The following is a 7,882-nucleotide window of genomic DNA, read 5'->3' as shown; positions in this document are numbered from 1 at the left end:
TCTTTTCCCATTAGTAGCAAGGGATCTTTTATAAGCACCATCCCACAGATGGGATAGCACATACCACAGCCTTTGATATACCAGTTGTGGTACACTGGCTAGAACGAGAAATAGCCCAATGGGCCCACCAACGAGGATCGATCCTAGACCGACCTCACATCAGTCGAGCGATTTACTACTGGGATACATTGTATGTCTCAGGGGCTCGTGCTTAAGAATTTGTCTCCCACACCAATTTTATAAAGAATCTTAATATTCTGAACTCGCTTGAAAACGCACCCATCAGATTTGTAGCTGTAAAAATAACAAAGGTTATACGAGTGTTCGACAGATGTTTGAGAAAGTCATTAGCCTTCACAGAAGCTTTGGCTAGTGCCATACACATGTATGTATTATAGTATTAATACAGAACTTTAATTTCCACGAACCCACAACAAAAGATTCACTGGCCAGGACCGAGGGGCCGGCTAGTGGATTTATCGAACCCGATGATATGAAAAGCAAAAATAATACATTAAAACGCACACTTTTTGTTAACTGGATCTATTTTGGTAGGCAATAAATAACCTGAAAGTTGTACACAGGTCAGTGTGCGATTTTGGTTTAAAAAATTTAAGTGTGTCACTGTCGTAAGCCCTGTCATGCGTGTCCAATAGAACAGAAGATACACTACATGTTTTGCATTAAATCATGAAAAAGATCGCTATTCAACACTCCGATTTCCCAGGATTTTAAGATATATGTTGACTGTCATTGTGAAGAAGAATCAATGTAATTTGCACAAATAATTTTTATGAGCCATGCAGGCTCATATGCTAGCCTACCTAGAGAATCTATATGATTTTTGCGAGCCTCAGGCTCCCGGACTCTCCTCAAAATCGCACACTGACAGGTTGTGGTTATTGTGTGTTTTATACCTGTAGTAACCTCACATGTGATAACAAGAATAACTGAAAATTGAGTGGTGCACTTTCATATAATATATTTCATGACAACTTGTCATTCTGTTCACATGTCACTTGTGCAATTTTAAATTTACGTGAACTGCCAATCAGTTGGAGCTTTTGAAGAAGATGATAACCTGCCCTGTAATGTTAAAGCAATTTTGAGATAATTGATTAGGTCATGCAAATATAATTGACATAATCGAACAATCATCTAGATAAAAATCATGTGAACTGATTCCTGGTTATCTATGATTTTCATATCATGTCCCCATCACTTACCAGCCATAAGTCTAATGACGTAACAACTACACCATCAAAAAAGAAAAGAAAGAAATGACGCACTTAACACATTTTATTGATGGTTATATGGCATCAGACATATGGTTACGGACCACACAGATATTGAAGGAGGAAACCTGCTGTTTCCACTTCATGGACTACTGTTTTCGATTAGCAGCAAGGGTTCTTTTATATGCACCATCCCAGGGTGGTACATACCACGTCCTGTGATATACCAGTCATGGTGCACTGGCTGGAATGAGAAATAGCCCAATGGGCCCACCGACGGGGATAGATCCCAGACCGACCGCACATCTGGCGAGTGCTTTACCACTGGGCTACATCCCACCCCTCACTACACTGTCAAGATCGATAGATCTGCCTTTTCGAACAACAAATATCCATACTAAATTAACTATATTAATAACAATACGTGATGTGGACCATTCCATTGTTTTTTACCTGGTGTGTAATTACATGCAGTCTCTCAGTGAGTGTGACGAAAATACCAGTAATATACATGTCATACATATACACGTACTTGATTAATAAAACACTACACGTAATTAGTCTATGCAGATGTTTTGGTGCTAGAGTTACATGTGACTGTAACTGTAGTTAGAGCTGGTACATACCAGTAATTAACGATAATACAAGAGGTTAACTCTATAATAATAAAATGTTAAACCATGAGCTATGTTGTTTGAATCGATTTTACTGTATACTTTGTATTCACAATAACAAGTAAAAAGGTTTTTTCCTACTCCAATTCATAGAAAAATAACGTGTAGTAGGTCTCGAGATCTGCTTACTTCTGCGTTGCGACTTCTTTGCAATTGGTTTGTAATAAATAAAATACTAAACTAGCTTGTCTGTCATACCATTTTCATGAAACTTGTGAACAGTGTTTGGTATCTAACTTGCTTTCGCTCGTCGTATAACAAAACTGTTCACTCATTTCATAAAAATGGTATGACAAGCAAGCTCGTTTAGTATTCTATATGTCTGGGCCCCATTCCACGAAGTGATTTTAGCACTAAGATCACCTTAGTGCATAAGGTAGCTATGCACTTAAGGTGATCTTAGGGCTAAGATCACGTTGTGGAATGGGGCCCTGGTCTTAAGTTTACGTTATTATAAATTTAACATGTCCTATAGGAGTAGCCAATATATTACATTTTTTTATATTATTTTTTTAAAACCACACATCAGATAAACTATGCAGAACTTCATTACATTGGTAAGGGCAGTATTTTATGTTATGCAATATTTTTGCCAACTCCTTTTTTTATTTGAAAAAGGTTTGTTGTCATATACAAGAATTGATTACTGGTATTTAAAAGTGTCATTCATTATTGTTAATGTTAAAACAATTCACTTTATGATCATGCATTGTATTGATTTTATTATTTATTGGTGTTCTGAAACAACGAAAAATGTGTTGCTTAAATTTGAAATGTGTTATAACTTGTAGAGTATTGAAATTGTGCACATTTGTTTTAACATGCTTAGTTTCAAACTATTAAATTGGTTGAACAAATTAGTATGTTCCAACAGGGTTCACAATGGAAAGACCTTTGTTTTAACCAATTTTCACATATGTAGATTTTTTCTGTGAAAATTATTCAAAAGTGGTCAAGTTAAAGAACATTTTATTAGTCAAATGCTAAATGTTGTCACTTTGAATACAAATGAACAATTGGCAAATTTGGTAATAGATGGAGTGAGCCCTGTCAAACACTGTTCAACAACTAGATTCTACTGTAATTAATACAATAATAGCAACATACATACCTGTACGTGTTTACTACTCAGTCAAAATCAAGACAAAAAGGTTGTGATAAATGTATAGATGCCGATACATTAGAAATGCTATTTATTTTTCAATATTTTTGTAAATCATGTCTTAATGTTTGCAGACAGAAACTGTACATGATGCATATTCCAGAGCATTCACAAAGAAAACAAGTTTAAAAGTTTGTTTTGTTTAATAACATCACTAGAGCACATTGATTGATTTATGATCAGCTATTGGATGTCAAACATTTGGTAATTCTGACACTTGTAGTCAGAAGAAACCTGCTACAATTTTCATTAGCAGCAAGGAATCTTTTATATGCACCATCCTGCAGACAGGACAGCACATACCTTGATAAACGTTAGTTTGTTTGTTTAACACCACTAGAGCACATTGATTTATTAATCATTGGCTTTTGGATGTAAAATATTTTGTAATTTTGACATAGTCTTAAAGAGGAAACCCGCTACATTTTTCATTAGTAGCAAGGAATCTTTTTTATATGCACCATCCCATAGACAGGAAAGCACATACCATGGCCTTTGGTATACCAGACTGGAATGAGAAATAGCCCAAAGGGCCCACCGACAGGGATCAGTCCTAAACTGATCGCACATCAAGCGAGAGCTTTACCACTGGGTTATGTCCCGCCCCATATTGAGGAACAATGCCATACCATAATACAACCCATCGCACATCAAGCGAGAGCTTTACCACTGGGTTATGTCCCGCCCCATATTGAGGAACAATGCCATACCACAATACAACCCATCGCACATCAAGCGAGAGCTTTACCACTGGGTTATGTCCCGCCCCATATTGAGGAACAATGCCATACCACAATACAACCCATCAAATGACGAGCGTATAGGAACATGTTTGTTAAAAGTGTAGTTATATTTGTGTTTTGTATTACTGGAATTTTAAATTGGTCATTGTTGGTGATCTTCGGTGATTTGCTATAGCACATAACATTGTGATTATTATAAAACTTTGATCAAATGGCTGTACTTGTTATGTTCAGTTTTATACAGTACCTATATATCTGCTTTATGTGCACGTTTTTGTTAGATATTTTAAATGTGCTGTTACATGTACACGGAACTTTTACAAGTATTAAATGTTTTATATTTTGTTGTTGTTAATTTTATAATTTAAAAAACAAGAATGTGCTTGTGTCTTGTAATATAATTTGTCATTGAGATCGAAATACTTTTACACAGTTTTGGCCAATGTTGACCACTTGCAATACTTTCATGATGCAATATATAGTATATTTACAGTACTTCTGTATTGTGTGAATATGAGAGAGAGAGAGAGAGAGAGAGAGAGAGAGAGAGAGAGAGAGAGAGAGAGAGAGAGAGAGAGAGAGAGAGAGAGAGAGAGAGAGAGAGAGAGAGAGAGAGAGTGAGTGAGTGAGTGAGTGAGTGAGTGAGTGAGTGAGTGAGTGAGTGAGTGAGTGAGTGAGTGAGAGAGAGAGAGAGAGAGAGATGAGAGAGAGAGAGAGAGAGAGAGAGAGAGAGAGAGAGAGAGAGAGAGTGAGTGAGTGAGTGAGTGTGTCTTTATTTACACATTCCTATATTCAGGATATTACATACCATGATGTTTGATGTCCCAATCATGGAACACTGGTTTGACAGGAAATACTCAAGTTTATTGAACATGATTATTTTTGCCATCTATCTGCGAGTGCTCTACACCTAAGTTACATCCAGCCCTTACGACTTCAGGCGGTCTTGTGAAGCATCTATGAATAACACTAATCTGCACCATGATTAGGATAGGGGATAAACATGAATCTGGCCTCAGACCACAATTAATTTCGCTATATGTTTCTATATAGCCTTAGTGGCTATAACATTTTTATTAATATCAGCAGGCCCGTGAATTTTTGTATGTACCTTTGCCTGTCTGGGGGACACATACCCTGAAAAGGACAACCCCTGTTGTCCAGCTCTTTCTCCCAGCATATTGGTTTAAACAAACCCACCCTCTAAACCAGGCCGGAGTACTCCCATTTTACACAAAAAGCACTACTTTTGCATGGGCCAGAATTACCACAAACAAGTCTTCAATGTCAACAAGTTACACATGTTTACAAACTACATGATCTCCCCTGTCACTTCAGTCAAATAGTTGCCACTTCATAGCTGTCTGCCATGAAATAATCACAGTCAAACATTAGAAGACTTGCGCGGTCAAATTTCCGGATTTTCGACAACCAAATTGGAAGATAACTAATCTGAGGCCATCTACTGAATCGTACTTCAAACTCGCCCATTCTAACGACCATCTTTGCTCATATGTTCCAAAGCAGAAACAAATACTACATTGTACACGAGACTATTAGTTACATATCTAATGAGCAAAAGTGGTCAAGATTGAGAGAGGAAAACCTGCTGCTGCCACACAAGGTACTTCTAACAAAAGCAGCGAAGGATCTTTGATATGCATTTTCCCAAAACATGTACATACCATGGCCTTTGATGTACTAGTTGTGAAGTATTGGCTGACAAAGGAGCCCGCAAGGGTGATTGATTACCTTTTTAAGGGGTGGGGGTGGGTGAGGCAGGGAATTAAATGGTTGGGTAGAACTTAAATAGTCCTGATTTGCTGCCATTGCCATAAGTTTCTAAAATTACATTGTTAAATATATACTTTTTATTTAGAATATCACTGTCCATAATTCTAAACAAAATATATCTAATATGTAAATCTTGGTCGGAAGGAAGGAAATGTTTTAATTAAAGAAGCACTCTAACACATTTTATTTACGGTTATATGGCATTGGACATATATGGTTAAGGACCACACAGATATAGAGAGGAAACCCACTGTCGCCACTTCATGGGCTACTATTTTCGATTAGCAACAAGGGATCCTTTATGTGCACTATCCCACAGACAGGGTAGTACATAACCACAGCCTTTGATATACCAGTCGTAGTGCACTGGTTGGAATGAGAAATAGCCCAATGGGCCCACTGACAGGGATCGATCCCACACCGACTGCACATCGAGCGAGCGCTGTACCACTGTCTCAAACTTGTAGTCTTTGCAATCAGCAATATCAAGGCGAGCTGTAGAATACTCTCTTGAAATGGCACTCTGATGACGTTTCAAATAAAATGAATTTAACATTTTATTGCAAGGTGATCAATTTGCTGCTCTCATAAAATTTTCCAGGAGTGTGTGGAGTGATCACTCAACTTTCCTGACAAAGACTGAACTTGTATTGACATTTGACATCCCGAAATAGCACAGCACTTGCATTTGACAATGGTATCTCCAAACTGACATAAGAACAAAGACTCACATCTCTAACTTGTTCATAAAACAAATTTATTTTTTAATTTTCAAGATACTGTACATGTACCACATGAAACCACATTTAACATGCATATTCAAACGAAATATTTTAATACATAAATGTAGTGAACATTTGCGTAAACTGAAATGTAAGCTACAACAAAGCTACAAGTTTTTAATAGCTTCATACTTAATAACAATATCAATTTTACTAAATAAAATGTTGCCACTTTACATCCAGTACTAGATTCCTCCAAATGTTTTTCTTTCTGTCCCAGACCACTGGTTATCCAGACAGGACGCGGGATGGACATGCCTGAAACCTTAGTGGTATAGAGGCATGCTAAAAGGGTACTCTCTATTTCTCTGATTAGCATTAAATGGCTAAAGATGACACAGAGTCTTTAAATTATCTAAAAAATGTTTACAGGGACATACCCTAGTTTCAGCTTATGAAAATTAACACTAAGATTGTTTAATCTACAAACCTGTTACACATTTGGATAAAGTTACCACTGAGTGAAACATGAGTCTGTGACTTTGAAATGGTGAAATACTCTCTAAAAATAGACTGAAACTCGACTCCATAATTGTTACCTCTCAGACGCACGTGCGTTTTTAAAATATTAAAAATGCATTTTGTGATATTAAAAACACCAGGATAACCAAAAAAACCCTCAAATGTACGGAAATGGATAATCTAAACAATAAAATTTAAGTAAAGTATTATTTCAGTTATCAAAAACAGCTCTAATAGTAGAAAAATATGCCACAGTGTTTAAAAACTAGGTTATGTCCCTTTACCTTAAAAAAAAAAAGAAGATGGATGAAATCTGGATTACTGCAGTATTGAGGACATGAAATTTTTATTATTTAAAAAAGAAAAAGAAACCTGCTAACAAAAATACCAGCATTTTGTAACATACATGTAATTCTTTTATTGATTTCTTTAACTGAGAATATAAAATAAGCTTTTAAAGAATTAAAGGCATCCTGGATAAAACTTACACACCGGTATATCTAGTTTCTAAGAATCAGCATTTGTATATTCAATGTGTTTTTATTGTCCTTATATTTAATTGTAGAAGGTCAAACATGACTACTTCCTGATATATATATATGAAGAGTTCAGGTGCAAAACGCGATATATCCATTTTTCATTTTCAGTAAAAATGGGTTTTTTAATTGGTGTATATCGTATTTCGATAAAAAAAACCCCGGAATTTACTCAATACAATTTTATAAGGATCAATCACGTTTTACAGCAAATCAGCGGGCCTACGATTAGCTCTTACTGACATACAGTAATGGCTTTAACTAAAAACTAGAAAGAAAATGGTTTATATCGCGTTTTGCGCATGAACTCTTCATATATATATATATATATATATATATATATATATATTTTATTTTTGTTGTTGTCTTTATTACAAACTTCTTTTGATGTAAGATCCAGTTTGAGCTTTTTAGCTATTATAAAGTTGAAACAAAGACAACCAGATATTCTAAATTAAAAACATTTAATATTTACAGACAGGTGTGTAGGAATT

Source organism: Gigantopelta aegis, chromosome 14 (assembly GCF_016097555.1).
Source record: "Gigantopelta aegis isolate Gae_Host chromosome 14, Gae_host_genome, whole genome shotgun sequence".
Lineage (NCBI taxonomy): Eukaryota > Metazoa > Mollusca > Gastropoda > Neomphalida > Peltospiridae > Gigantopelta > Gigantopelta aegis.
Note: the sequence above shows the minus strand (reverse complement) of the source record.